The sequence below is a fragment of the Phalacrocorax aristotelis genome, chromosome 1 (assembly GCF_949628215.1).
Source record: "Phalacrocorax aristotelis chromosome 1, bGulAri2.1, whole genome shotgun sequence".
NCBI lineage: Eukaryota > Metazoa > Chordata > Aves > Suliformes > Phalacrocoracidae > Phalacrocorax > Phalacrocorax aristotelis.
Genome location: NC_134276.1, coordinates 176,178,851 through 176,194,710, shown reverse-complemented (window position 1 = coordinate 176,194,710; position 15,860 = coordinate 176,178,851). Strand labels below are relative to the sequence as shown.

At 42.1% G+C, this 15,860-nt stretch overlaps 1 long non-coding RNA gene across 1 annotated transcript; it reads left to right on the top strand.

Moving 5' to 3' along the window:
• The first annotated feature begins 4,073 nt into the window (after window positions 1-4,073).
• On the top strand, window positions 4,074-14,813 carry LOC142051566 (uncharacterized). The gene is made up of 3 exons (XR_012658548.1): window positions 4,074-5,071; window positions 10,754-10,914; window positions 13,560-14,813. It is a non-coding gene; the product is annotated as an uncharacterized LOC142051566 (long non-coding RNA).
• Window positions 14,814-15,860: the final 1,047 nt, after the last annotated feature.

Here is a 15,860-nt window from a genome sequence, read left to right as displayed (position 1 = left end):
CCAGAGTTCTTTGTTTCTTCTGTGGAATATGAAGAAAATACTGATACACAACCATTTCTGCCTCAAATTCACAGAAAAGAGATTTGTTGCTCCATAAAACCATCAGTAGTTTAACTCAAAGAAGGGTGTGCTCCGTGCTGTAAATATTCAAAACTGCTCTCTAGTGATCATTTATGACTGTTTCGTTGTGCAGCACGGTTCAGCAGCGCTAGCTTCCTCCACAGACCTGCCACCTGAAAGTTTGGCTTTTTGAATTGGCAGTGAAATAAAACACCAAGTATCTTCTTACACACAAATGGTTTTCCTCCTGATTTCAGCCCCAAACCAGGACAACCAGCCTCCCTCAATCATTTACAAATTTCTCTTGAGACCGAAAATGGAAAACACGAATTTGAAAAGCAGGCTTTTACCTGGAAGTTACAATCATAAATGTTATAACAGAAGTCCCGATGTGACCCTAGTGTTGTGCTACCCAGAGAATTCTGAAAGAATGTTTGTTGTCGGTGGTGCAATCTATCCACAAAATATCCTCCGATGGAGGAACAAAATCAGCAGATGGACAGGCACGAAAGAAGAAAGTAAGTCCTGTACTTAATTTTGTAGCACAGTAGTCCTGGCAAAGACTGCCATACGCACTCCTGACTTGTTTCATTACTCTGCCCTGTACAGTCTGATCTTACATGATTGTCCCTGGATTAGAAAGCCAGAGGGACCATTAGATCATCTGGCCTGACCTCCCATGTGTTGCAGGCCACTAAACTGCATTCATTACCCTTGTATTGATCAGAAGGACTTTTGCTCGGCTAGAGCATGTGTTGCAGAGAAGCATGCGTTATTGATCTGAGGACAACAAAAGACTGTGAATCCATCATTTCCACTACTATTTCTTTAAATATTATCCTGTTGTCCCTATTTTTTTTTTTTTTGCTGTTATTTCTAATTGGATTTTGTCTGGCTTCAGTTTCAAGCCATTGGTTCCTGTTATACTTTTCTACCTTAAACTGCAGGGCCTTTTGAGTGTGGCTTTTTCCTGTGGCAGTATTGGAACTGTAAGCAAGTCACCTCTTGCTCGTTTTAACAGACTCAGAATAAGAGCCTTCGTTTCTCACTAAAAGCCATTTTCTGATGCTCTCAAATGACCTTCTGTTTTTTTTATCAGCTTCTCCAATTTTCTCGTGTGTGTTTTTGAAATACAGATACCCAAGCTTTGTATTTTGTTACTGTACCAGTTTCACTAATGCTTTATGCAGGTGCAAAATCATTGCCCACCGCTGACCTGCACTCCCGTAGAAAACTGCATGCAGAAAGGTTCTCCTTCAGCAGAAGTAAATTTGAAACGTCATGTGGAGATTTATAATTGTATTCTATTTTGGGGTTTTTAATTTTTCACAAAGCTAATTATCAGACAAATTGTATTTATCAATCAAAGTGTGTATTTTGATTTCTTCAACTGGCCATCCTTCCATGAAACACTCAGTTTTGATAAATTCAGCATTTCAGTCAGGATAGGAAAACCTTGCAGAAGTTTCCAGACTGCTCTGCTCCTTGCTTCTGATACAGAGATTGCACTAGTCCTCCTTATACCTGCGCTGCAATGACAGCTCAGTAATAAATGGTTGTCTGCTATGGGCTCTAGGTCTTTTGAAGTCACTGCTGTGTAGCCTCAGAGCTACCCAAAGGGACCTGCCTTCCCTCTTCCTTGAGTGTGTACAGATGTTTTTCATTTGCCAAAGGCTCTTATCAAGCAGTCCATATCTCCTATATGACAACTCTTCTCTTAATTTTTGTCTTTGTTTACAGTTTGCACCCGCTGAGAAGCCAGGCAGGCACAGCTGTCCATTTACAGTATGTCTTCAAAGCTTGCTGCTTTGGCAAGTTACCATGCGTCAGTGAAACTCACTGGACTCCCTGCCCAGCAACCTAGTACAGAAAGGAGAGCCATTCCCACTGGTCCCTCACATTATGTATGCACTATGCTTAAATAAAACTGGCCTGTCTGATGCCAGCTCCTAAAGGCAGGGCTACCAAAACAGATCAAGAAAATAACTTTTTAATTTAAAAATGGGGAAAATCTCTACTGCTAGCAGGACTGAAAAAGCTCTTAGTTATTAATAAGGAATTGATCAGATCCGAACTTAAAGAGCACCTTAGGCAGACATTAGCCTCTAAGAGTAGAAAGTTTTCGCCAGAAGAGCTTCTGCACTGTGACCACCAAACCCCAGAATTCAGCTTTTCTGGGCAAGTAGGAGGAAAAAAAAAACCTTTTCTGAGTTTTTCACCTGAGCAGTTCCTGCCACCTGGAAAGGTGCTAGGCTACAGCCAGGGCTGAAACTGGCCTACCTACCCCACCACCATCAGCTGGAGCTACTGTTAATAGCTAGCCCTAAACTGATGTAAACATACTTGCATGGCCAGCACAACACAATGTATTTGCTTTTTGTAGTGGGAGCCAGAGCTAAAAAAACTTCAGGCATGTAGGGGATGTCAGTGCCAACTTTATGGCACTGACAACCTTGACCTTCAGAGTGGAATCTGAAGCCCAGTGCTGGTCAGATTCAGCATTTGCAGAGGTAGGTGCCCCACCAAAACCTAAATCCCATGTACTTAGTAGGAAGCCCTTTTCGCCCCGACACCAGGACATAGTAAGGACAAGGCTGAGGCCCTAAGCCTGGGTTTCTGAAAGCATCTAGTCTGTGTGACAGAGCCTGGTGCAGCAGTCTTTAGAGCAACTGAAGTTTGGGGTGAAGTCTTCAACTCAAAAGTGTACATCACACACTCTGGTGACTACGTGTCACGTTATCTGGAGGCTTTTGTTTCAGAAGTGTGTTGCTCTCATGTTGAACCCAAGCTGGTACCATCTGACCCTGTACCCAAGCTAATAAACCCTTCAGGAGTGCTTGTCCCTGTTGTCATGTTTGCAGCGTCCTTCCTTCCATCATGGGAGGCATAGCAGTCAGAGCTGCTGTTGCTTATGCCGCTTTTCTTTTTCCCTTGTCCCAGCTCTTCCTTTCTGCCCCAAGGCCACTGGCCAGTTTGCTTGGAGCTGCCCTAGATCTGTCATCTTTTATGCAGTGGTATCTCTATTGCTTTTCAATATTTTAGTTCTTGGGAGTTCTGAACATGGTTCTTCAGGGAACCAGTTGCAATCTGGCAGAGCAGTAGTGTTTACTAGCTGGGCTTCTCCCACCCAAAAGTGTTGCTTCCAGACTGGTGTGGAGCAATACAGGTGCACTGATGCAGTGTTGTCCCTGGGGTAATAAGCTAGCACTGAGCCGGTTCTGCACAGAGCCATATGATGTGTCTCCACCTGTGACGAGGTTAGCCTGTAATCCAGATAAATTGCCAATAAGTAACTGAGCAGAGCTGACTATATATCTGAAGTCCTGTACAACTGCATTTTTAAAAAGAATGACAGTAACAGAAAGCAATGCTTCAGCATTGCATTTGATAGACAGTAGGGGCTTGTTTGACCTGCAAAGGAATGAAGACATTTAGGACCTTCCAGGAAGAGACCCTGAATCTCTTGGTATTTGTAAGGATTTAGTATTATACTTACAATGCACATCAAGGAAAATAGAAGCCCTCTGATACTTACGGTTGGCACATGAAGGCTGTGATTTAATGAAATTTCCTCCCTGATATGAAAGGAGGCTCTTGCAAGTGGAATAAACTGAAACACCTATGTGTAGTGGTCCTGTCAGGGCTAGAGAACACGATAACATTGTTATCCTCTAAGGTTTGTGGGATATATTATATGACAAAACGTGTCTTAAAGATTTTCCTAAATACGTTTCCATTTCTCCAATGTTTGTAAGCCAAGAGGAATATGTCCTCTTTCTCTGATGTATGAATGTGGATCATTTGGCAGGGGTCAACCAATGCCATAAAAATAACACTGGAACCCTAGCCTAAAAGGGGTTAAAGTGCCGATACAGAATGGAGCTGCAAATATCTTTTAAATAAAAAATGAGTACAATTTGTCTGACGCTCAAGATGTGCCCTACAAGCCTCACAAATCAACTGGGGAACTGCTAGGAATTTGGTGCATTTTAAGACCCAACTTACTACAACAGCTCGTTAGTCGCAGTGCAAGGGATTGGATATGAATCTAGTTTACAAGCCGAGAAAGGCTGCCTACCCTCTAGACAGCTGCTCTTTGTGTTTCCCTTTTTGCATTTCTTGCTTCAGTACACTATAGGGAAAGTCAGGGGAAGATATCCTCTTTCATATTTCCAAGTGATCTCTTCTTAAAAATGTTTAACTTAAAAACCGAGTGCTTAAGCCTGATATAGTTCATAAAAAAAAAAAAAAAAAAAGAGGAATAAGACTTTCTTGTCTTGCCTTTGGAATGTATTTTGAGCAGTGCTTTACTAGAAAGATTCACAAACTCACTTATTTTAATTCTTCTAGAAAAATACAAACAATACTTATCTTGGAAGTAGAGATAACATTACCCTGTATGAAATATAACTCTGGCATAGGCCCTGTGGGGGAGATGACAGCCAGAAGTCGGAGGAAGGACAGAGGAGGAGGTCACTTAGCTTGGGTCTGGTCAGGCCTATTGGCTGCAGTTAACTTGTGTAAATACACTTGATATCACTTTTATTGAAGACTCCCACATACAGACATTCTGTCAGCGACAGGAAGGGTACCAGATGCAGGGATACCTTGAGCAAAACTGTATAACATCCGTGTTGCCCAGTGATTATAGTTAGTGCTGGTAAGCAGAGGGGAACATAAGAACAGCCGTGTTAGATTAAGTCAGACTTCTGCCCTGAGTAGCCCTGTGTCCCACAACAGGCAGTAGCAAACACTTAAGGAAGATGCATAAAATCAGAATATACTGACAGTGATCCTTCCCCTGATCATTCTTCCCAGGTCCAGAACTTTAGGGAACATCCTGAGAAGGCAATTGCATTTAGACTGTCATGTTGAGCCTGTGAACTTGGCCTCCACAGACTCCTTTTTGAACTCACTTGCACTTCTGGCTACCTCAGTGTTCTGGAGCGACAAGTTCCACAATGTAATTATACAGCGTGGAAAATATTTCACTCTGGAATATGCTGCCTGAGTGAGTACAAAGGTTTTCTTTTCATTAAGCTGCCTGTTAAAACAGTAAAAATGAACAAATGAAAGGTCTGCTGTGGTATCCCACTACAGGATTTATCTCCAAGTGTGTTAATGCTACCAGTTGATTTGCAGGTGTAAATCACATATTTATGTGGCAGTGCTGTTCTGATTCCCCAAAGCCCTCTAGAGTGTATGAACGAGCTGCTGTGTTTGAGCTGCAGTGTGTGCCATCAGAGGCTTCTGGTTCCTTTGGGAATTCAGTTAGAGCATGAAATTAATCTCTTTCAACTACTCTGGTTGAGCAGGTGAAAAGTGAAAATAATTATCAAAGCTCTGTAGCCTCTAGTAATTGTGTGAAACCTCTGAATATGCCCGCACTGCAGCTTGCTAACAGAGTTTGCAATTGTCTGAAATGACACAGTGCTTAAAATAGATAACAGCACTGTTTTCCTCTTGAATGGCTGGAGAGCTGCAAAAACCAGGTAGTCAATCACACGCCTTTAAAAAACCACTCATTTTCCGTGCAAGCACTGAATGAATTGCTTATTCAACATATTCAGTGTCCTCCTGACATATCCTGGGTAGCTGGGAATGCAAGTAATTAGGCTCAGTGCAGTGACGGTCTTTTTAGATGGAATAACAAGAACTGATTTTACTGGTACTGCCTACACTATCAAGAAAGAATGCAGTATCTAACCTAGAGAATTGACACCAAACCTTAAATGGAAGCTACTGCTACTTTTTTTTGACTGAATACCAAGGATGGCTAAATATTAGCTCATGGCTTACTTTAATTGCTTGGTAAAAATTGTTAATAATCTAGCATTTTTACTTAAACCTTCTCATTCACTAAGGAATCAGAATAACTTCCAGAAAAGTCAGTGACTGCTTTTGCCCATTTTTCAGTTAGCCCTTTTTAAAATATTCAGTACAAATGAGAAACCTAAAGATGCTCAGGAGGGTTGTTAAGGAACCACCTGTTCTTGCTCCACAACTATGTAAAAAAGTAATCATGATAAAATTGTTAGCAGATATATTCTGGCCTTGCTTACAACAGGCTTTGTTCAAGATTAGGCTTAATGGTCCTTTCGTTGCTGCATCAACAAAAAATAATAATTACTAGAGCCAGAAAAGGACCTGGATGTCTAAAGCTTGGGAAACTCACCTGAATGGACTCTGGAGTCCACAATTAGAGGCTCACACTCCTGCCTGGGAGATTGGGTTATCTAGCAATAACAGTTAGACAAACCTGCCCCTGAGACCTGACCTCCTTGGCTTTCAGGAAACTACGATTAACAGCCACTAGAACAACTTGGTATCCAAAATCCCGAAGGTGTTTTCAGCCTTGCACTTCTAACCAGGTTAGGGCCATGGGGAGATGCTTGAAGCACTGCTTGCAGGCCCAGAGGAGAGGCAGGATTTCAGATCATCCTGCGGTCAACTGGGTTAGGCTTGTCCCAGGCTCAGCATGTCATGTGCTTGTGTTGAATACCTAATTCTGCCCTTTCTGCAGCAGGTCCTTGGCTTTAGGAATTCCACACACAGCCTGGCAATGCCCAAATTTAACCTGAAAGTGAGATCCAGCTGGGGTTCAGGTATAGATGCTGAGCGTTGCCAATTATGTTGCATCTGGGCACTCCTACGGGCTTTGGAGGAGTCACACAGACAGGTATCTAGCAAATTTAGGTTCCTAGGGCACTAGAGGAAAACCCTGAGTGATTTGGAAGAGGAAATTGCATCCCAGTGCCACCAGTGATGCATCCTGGTTGCACTTGGTGCAAGAACAGCAGGTATTCCCAGGCATCCAACTCACACAAAAACATGTCTTTTTGTGCAAATCACAGAAGAAATGGGTCTGCTGCCACTGGCTGGTGATTGGTAACACCGATTCAAGGTCAGAATCTTGTTATCATCGCTAGAGATTAGCACAAAGTATTCACAGGCATGAAATGTCTTTGCTTTGCTCGAAATTTGTTGATAACTCATTAGCTGAGGATGGGGAAGCACCTCTTTTCATGTAAAAAGGCTTGTATTACCAGTCTTGCAAACGTGTAGATGGATTGGTTAAAGCTTCTGCATTCCCCTGGAAACTGGAAAGCGTGCTAGGGACAAATTATTCAGCAAGTACATGTGTGCGTACAGTGAACTTAGCCACATCAATCATAGATGTGCCTAATTGAAGCTCTCAGGGTTTTGCTTTTCTTATGCTGTGTGGATGTAGTGTGATATGGAGTAAGATTTGATTCATGAGAATGCTGATATTTAGAATGACTGGCTGTCAGTCAGTATCGATTCTGGAAGTCAGCTGTTGCTGGAACGAATTTGACAGAATAAAAGGTCTAAATGTATACCTGTCACTACTCATTTGTCCTTCCTGGCTATTTTTATAGGTGGGACACTGGCATCTGAAATGAAAAAGCATGTTAATAGTTCAGAGGTGAAAATAACGTTTGATGTATAGGACGTGTTAAAAAAAAAGTGCAATGGACAACCTTCTGTTTGCCAAGTAATTTCAATGAAGGTACATTGATGTTCCATCTGTTCACTGAACAAGGTAACTAAAACTGAACTGTGAAAGGCCCTATTAAATCAGAGGGAAGGACAGAAGGACATGCTTCAGCTACCATATTAAGTCCTTTTAAGACTCCTGAAACAGCTTGCGACTGTTCTATTCCTACAGAAAGATCTGTGACCTGTACTATGTATGTCACATGGGCAGAGGATGAATTGACCGTGCTGTGGGGGAGAACTGTGAGGACTTAAGTGTGCACTTATATCTGGTGCTGGTATATCTTGCTCGTGCACTCTGGTGACAGTATACTGTCACCAGGCTTGAGTTTAGAGGTGCTGTTGGGTATTTTTGTCCCTTACTGCAGCATGGGGTCTTGTTCTCCTGCTGCTTTGTCCAGACACTTCCCGCTTCAAGAATTCCTTGCCCTCTTGGGGCTTCCAGTGTTCTGTACTCTACTTGTAGCATGCCCATGACACACCTTTTCATATTTTTAATAATGGAGATATTTACATTTCGCTAAGTGAATGAGATACTGTGTCATTTCAGAGTAGACACTCTTGGCTTTTGTTCTGTGACACTCTGAAAGGCACAAGGGATTTGATACATTGCACAGGATGAGTGTTTGAGAACTTTTCATGTCATTCATGTCTGTTTGCCCTGTGTGTTATTATTGAGACCAATAATTTTGACACACCTCTTTAAAGTAACGACATTCCCTTTTGTTATGGAAGTACAATATGTGTTTCTGAAGAGTATTTAAAGAGGCGTTCTCAGAAAGGAGTGTGTTGTGTAATTGCATTTTGCAGGAAACTGCCTTTTATGAGCAACTGAGCTTCTCTTTTCAATATGTTGTTCAATGTAACTAGTCTTGGGCCCAGATTCAGACATCTGAGTTTGATCAATTGGATGTCAGTAGTAATTAAGTAAAAGGATATGACTGACTTGATTCTGCCTGGACTTTAGTCTTTAAATATACTTTCTGTTTCTTGTCAGCTTGACAAGGAAGTAACAGGAAAAGAAAACAGAGGTGGAAAGGAAGTCAGATTATTCATTAAATGTTTGATGTGACTGTGCTTGAGGTGTAGTAATTGTCCTCGCTGTTCATTCCAGTCTCTCTGCCCCTTGCCTTTCTGGAGGTCACTGCCAGCTGAGCCGTTTGCCTGACTGCTCTTTAAATCTCTGGAATGATTTGGCTTAACAAAACACACACACTCTCAAATCCAGGTTATAGCCATTTTGTACTTTCTTTAGCAGGTGTTCTGGTTTAGGAGTTGTTCTGACCTGGAGCAGTTGCCTGGCCAAGCTCCCAGTACAGCTCCGCGAGTGCTTGGCACTGTGGAGAGGGACCAAGTATCTGAAAGTAGGAAGAAACAGGAACTCCTTGGGACAGGATTGCCTCTTTCAGAGGACCACATGGAGCCCAAGGACAGGGCTGGCATCGCATGGGTGTTATTTCTGCATCCCAAGGGGTAGCTGATGTTTCCATAGCCTGCCCTCTCCTTCCCACCTCTGTTCTGGAGTTCACCAGCACCGTTTTAATGTGTGCTGATACAAGTTTTAATGTGGATGCAATGTATTCCAGACCCTAACATATACCAGGCTTTAAAAAATGTCTGTTTGTGGAATCTTTTTAATTTGGATCCATTTTTAATCTGGATCATTTTACTGACACGGTTTAGAGCATGACATGCTAAACAGTTGCCTCAGCGTAACATTGGGAAACAGTGAAGGGAATAATTTCTGGAGTCCAGAAAGGAGGGACAGGGAGAGGAAAAGTCTTCTAAATTGGCTTTACAAGAAAAGAAAAAAATGGTAGTGCTCTCTCTCCTAGAGTAAAAGTGTTAGGGTTTTGTTTCAGCCAAGACCTGGCTTAGAGAGCCTTCTCCCTTCAATTGACACAGCTGAGTGAGCTGCAGACTCCTGGGGGGCATGGGGCTGAGGGACTAGTTGGCTCTGGAAGATGTAACTTGCCTAACCACTTCAGAGGCACAGCCATCATACACAAGCCCAACTTTTCTCCATAGTAGACTATATCTATAATGTATCTTTACTAGTCTGATGTAGCTGATATTGGTATATGCAAAACTTTTATGAACCTGAAGGAGATTTGGCCTTTTCATGCAGTTTCTTGTACTGCTCAGACAAGCACAGAGCTGCCTGAAAGGATCTTCAGATATTCCTGTTAGAGAGAAGGTCTGAGGCAGCAGAAGATGGTACGGCTCAGCACTTTTTCCTGCGTGATGGGCCAAAGACAAGGCTGAGTGTGTAGGAAGAAGCGGTAGGGCGCTGGTACTACAAACCTTTTAAAGACAATTTCTATGAAGAAAAAAATTTTTCTCCACATCTTAGCTATTGTAAAATGCAGACTTGGCAGAATTTATTTTTCATCTTGGCTCTAGTATTTCAAAGTTATGGGTTTGATTCAGCAACATTGTGATGGAATTTTATGGCCTGGGGGTTTTGTTGCTATTTTTGTTTTGTTTCCGAACAAAGGAAGTCAAACTAGATGAGCAAAATGGTGCTTTCCAGGGTTGGAGTATATGAAACATTCATTCACTCTTATTCATATTCTCCTTTATAGTTACAAGGCATAAAATAGCTACCATAGCAAACTTTATTAAAAGGGGCAGGGCTCTCAGAACTGGTCTTGCTTTCCTGTTAACTATTTGTTATTCCACAACTTTCACTTGTAAATAAAATGTGGCATTTAAAATCATCCCATATTAATATAAATATCTTGTAGGCAAAATAAATAACTTTATACCACTTACCAGACCAAAAATACATGTAAGCTTTGAAGCCGAAAGCATCTCTAATGCATTGGCAGTTTTAGCAGCTTTAAAAACTTCTGTGTAAATTCTAGTCAGCCTTAGATCGCGCAGTATTTGAAAGGTTCCTCTGTAGAAGACAATTTACAAACCAAATATCATTGTAATAATTATTGGGAAGCAGGTGGAGCCCTGGCTGGAGACACACGAGGTATGGGCTCTGTCACTGCTTCGTTGTGTGACACGGAGCTGGTCACTGCACTGTGCTGTGTGCCAGTCTCTCAGTCTGCAGAACAGGGAGGAGGTTGCTGGTCTTGGTAAAGCATTTCAGAAATCTATTTACGAAAATAGCAAGATATTAGTACTTCTTTATGCAGTGTCCTATTTGTGCAACCCGGTGCAGGTCAAATTCGGATATCTTGAAGCAAAATCTTCAGTCTGTCAAGGGGGAATGTGATGTCTGGAAAGGCTGCTGCAGAAGAGCTGGTAGACCAGAGGAACAGCCTGAGCAGAAAGCCTCATACTTCTGCTGCATACAAGCTCCTGTTAACTGTTCAGGTCCTGGTAAGATGATACTCTTCTGCCTGAAAATGACTTGATTTTCATCTCCCTGTTTTTTGGCACTTGTGTGGCAGTCACTTTGGAAAGCGCATCTGTCATTTCCTCCAGCAGTCTACAAGCCAGAGCTTGTTTTCGCAGTCATCTGGTAGATGCTCCCAGCATGAGCAGCATGTCACCTTCTGTCAAAGAGAAGGCAAGGAGGGAAGGAAAGAGAGACAAAGAAGGAATAGTCAATTAACAAGGCAAAAGGTTAAAGGCAGAGAAAAAGTAAGCAAGAAAGGAGAACAATGGGTTCCATTAAAAAGAAGCAAGTGAAGAAAAGAGTAAGATTAACAGAGGGAGGACAGTGAGTCCCATTTTGCACTTAAAAGGCAAAGCACGCCTGTTCACAAGGCCTCATGCTTTTATTTTCATATGGAAGAGTGGCAGTTGGAGATGGGCAACGAGGTCCATCCCCAAGAAAGATCCCCCAAAGGTATTGACCTGCTGCTATCTTAATCACCACAAACATCACACAACAGATGAAATAGCAGCGCCATTGCAGTTGCCAGGGCAGCCCACAGCTCACTTTGCCCAAGAAGTCCCACCATCAGGCTTCTGGTTCTCTGCCCTGGTGCATGGCAGTCTAAACTGGGAAGAAATGTGCTCATTTCAAATGATCCAGACTAGTCTGGAGCAGGGGTAGGGATCAGTTTGCCAAGGCTATTGAAAACCCTTCAAGGAGACAGAAGAGCATGTTCTCTGAACAAGTACAGGCTGTTCTTCAAGCTCATTAAATAGATTTTAGCTTGGCCTCCAACAACATAATTTAGCTGGTTTCTGATCTTTGCCATGTGTAAACCTTGTATAAGTTGCTGTTAGTCTCAATTCTCGCTAAAAGTAGGTTAAAGTCTACCAGATTACTGGTTTAGGAAAACACAGGCAGCTAAACTTAATTTCTCTACCAAGCTTTTTAAAAGCACCTCATCTCCATCTAGGTATAGCCGTTCCAATAAATATAGCCTTCAGTCCTGAAAGTGTCTTCATCTTTGTAAACTGAATATTCATCTTTTTGTTCCCGTGGACCATTTAGAGACAGGTTGCAAAAGGCGCCCTTAACCAGATTTACAGTTACTTGTCATTCCTAAAAATTACAGAAAATTGTTACAACAGAAGACAGGGGTTTCATATGCTCTTGCACATACGGATCTTTGCAATATTATAACATTATAAAAGCTAGTAATTGCATGTAAGGTAATATAGTAGAGGAAGGTGGGTGTCTGGGAGTGGGTAATGATCCTGATTGTCTAACCAGGAAGCAAACCTGTACATTTGGTTTTGTTTGTCAGGAGTCACATAACATCTCTAAGTCCCTGGATGTGTCTGTGAGCACACGCTGCCCATCAGCCACCCATGGCACATGTAAGGGCAAGTAGTAAATGCCAGGCAAAGGCAGCATATTGGAAAGGGACAATAAAACGGGAAAGGTTATAATAACCATTTAACTGAACAATTTCTAAAGTCCAGAAAAAAATATTGCCTATGTATGGGTCTCATCTTCTGGAGGGACAGTGTCAGCATATGTGTCCACCAGACCATCTTTTTCCTCTTCTTCACAACAGGTCTTACCACTGTATTCCCTTTTCTAGACACCAGGTCCTGTTCCACCAGGAGGAAATTGATGCTGTGTAGCAGGAACCTTCTAATCTAAAGCGAGCTGGGCCCCGAGCTGCAGGCAGCATGGGGAGGGCACCATCTAGTGCCTGTGGGACAAGGGCAGTCATTGCCTGTGAGTTCCTGACTGTTGCTGCTGTTGTTCAGAGGGACAGAGAGACTGTAGCGGTCACTGGAAAGAGTGTGAGGAGGGTATGAGTGAGGCCAAATGCCAAAATATCTCGGTACTGCTCTGGCTGGGCTGATCAGTTAACGTCTGGCAAAAGAGATTATGCTGAGATATTGGACTTCCACGGGTAGGAAGCTTTTCTTCTGGAGGATCTTGAAAAGCTGTGTTAGCTGGCAGCCTGCTGGTCCTGGCAGTCTTCTGTCTCTGCCTTCCCCCAGAAGGGTACCTTCTGCCACTAAGAGGAAATTTCAAGGGTACCGTGTAGCCTCCTGATATTTTATGCTGAGAATTGGCCCCTGCAGGCACCACACTAGAAGTGACAGCTCCGAAAAGTAAAGGACAGAATATTAATGTCTTCCTTCTAACATTAAGCAGGGACTTTACCAGGAAACTGCAATATGGACAAGGATTCCCAAGGACTGTTCCAGCTGGGTGCCCCAAACAGTGTGTGGAAGCTAAGTCACTTAGGAGAAGCTGTGGCTGGTTCAAGGTCCTGCCTGACACGCTGGAGCAGTCATCCGCAGCTCAGGATAGACTATATACGGCTGAAGCCACTCAAGTGTGTACTGAGTCCAGAAAGACACGGTCCTTGGGAGGAAGGTGTTGGCAAAAGAAGTGGCAGGGAGCAAAAGCACAAACAGCTGGTCCATTGGGCTCCCTCAGGCAAGAGAGGCCCTCCAAAAAGTGATGCAGTTTTGACATTTCCTTCAGATTTTATATTAAGTCCCATAATACTTGGTCTTTCTCCTGAGTAACCTTCTGTGACAGCCTGTGCTCAAGGAAATCTTTTACCATATCATCTCTAAAGATAGCTTCTATCTTTCAGAAGAAAGCACAAAACCCAGAAATCCTAAAATGACCAATATGCAAAGGAAAAGCAGACTTTGTGATATACCTGGTGGCCATTTTTGATGTCAGCGTGTGGCCCTCAACCTATTCCTCATCCTGAGCTTTGCCTTCAGCACAGAAGTTTCAAAATTGCCTTCTCCCCTGTCGCCACTGAAGAAAAGAGGACCTTTGCAAATGCTGCCTCTGGTTGTGATCGGCAAGCTGAGCATGTTCAAATTAAGGGAAGTATTGCTCTGAATGAATTATCATGAAACATTTGTGCTCGTTCATCGTGTCACTTGCAGAATATGTTTTACATAGTTTTTACATAAAATAGTGTGAGACATAAAGGGGCCTTGGACAGCAGCTAAGACATGGGCCTTCTCTCCACCCATCCATGGATGAGATGGGCTGCTTCTGCTCTAAGCTCCCTAACAGTGGGCTCCCGTGTGCTTAGATGCTGCCATTTAGCTCTCCTTCCGGTAAACCCCTGAAGGAAGCCAGTGGTTCAAGTGGAGACTGAATGCTAACCTGATAGTTAGATGCCCTGTATTTTCAAGGTAGACCATTATTTCAAACTGTTCACCAGATCCCTTGCAGAATGGGAGCTACAGGACTGTGACTGTCCTCTGCTGGTTTGCAGATAGTGGTGATCTTATATTCTACCATGGTCCCCTCTGGCTGTGAGCCCTTTCTGCCCACCAAACATACATTTGCTGTGCTCCATATCACTGTTTTTCCTGAATACTTCCAAAAGCTAGGCTTTTCCTTGATACAAGGCAAAAAATCCCCAATCAACGGCTATATATTAAAAAAAGTCAAAAGATAGATTGTTCAGTTGACAATATGTCATTTTATTATTTGTTACTTAGGTGCTTCTTAATCTGATTTTCCTGTTTCGTATTTTTCCTGCACTATAAAGTTTGGTTCTCATTCTTTGGTTTTGGTCTCAGTAATGAAATTAGACACCAGCCAAAGTGACACAGGTCTATCAAATAGGTGCTGGCATCGAGGGATTTACTGGGCAAAGGAATCCCTAAGCTGTACATAAAAACATCAAATGGCGGATCTGGTAAAGTATATGTTGACTTCAAGGGAAACATTATAGAACTCTTTAGAGCCTTGAGAATGGCGAGACATGAATTATGCTGATATATGTCCACATTACTGTTTCATTGAGGAAGATAAGGATAAAACAGGAAAATCGATCATATTCGAGCAATCCAGAACTACCAAATACATCTTCAACTGCATTAGGCAAGTATTTTTTTATCCATTTATGTAGACAAATACTTTGGCTTGATCATAAACAAAATAAGAAGTGTGTTTTTGTCACTGGTCAATTTAAGCTTTGCTGCAGACATAATGGAACAAAAAGGCACGAATGCCTAAGGTTGCACATTTTGTCTGAGGAGCCAATAATTTCTTTGTGCCTGAGTGAATGTTTGTTTTGGGAGGAAAATGTTCTTTTACCTGGAAAGAAAATATTTCTCAGTGTCTTGGCTTTGATTTTAATGCTGAACATATTTTTAGGAAGAATGCAGTTAAAATAACTCTTCTGGAAACAAAAATAGAGTCTCACCCTTGAATGTTTATTAATGTGGAGTCTGAAAATCTAAATTTGTAGTAAGCTTCTATGTATCCAAGGTATTTTCTACCACAAAAACTTTAAAGTAAAACCCAAATCTGGCCATTTGGAAAATATATCATATAACCCTACTGCAGTTATGGAATTTTAATTTATTTCTAGAGGGAGCTGTGTTATCTAATTCTGCAGTTCACTAGGATTCTACTTCTTATTCAAGAACACTCCCTGAACCAAAGAAATATAGGCTTGACTCAAACTAATTAAGCTTGTGAGGCTTTACAAATAGCAGTCAAAACCTTGCCAGCAAAATATTCCATGGGAAACAGTGTAGAAGCTCAAACCTCTCTCTGCAAATTGAACAGCTTTCCTTGGAGCTCCAGCTAGGAGTCTGAGACTTAGGGGTTATCTCTGATTTTAAGAGGGGTTTTCAGAGCACAAAATGAAAACAAAATGCTTAAAGACCAAAATATTTTATAAACTTTTCCTGGTAGGCTGTGCTGAATGTCTGAAAGTATTAATGGTTGAACAGATGATCAACCTGCAGATGGAAAGCTGAATTATCTTAACCTGGCTTGTGTATACACTCCTAACTTGGTGCCACAGTAAAGCAAAATGTATGAAGCAAAGCTAAATATATAGGTTTTATTCTTCAGTTGCAATGAGTCAGAGAAGCATGCAGATGGTTAGTTAAAATCCTTCAGATGATGAGTC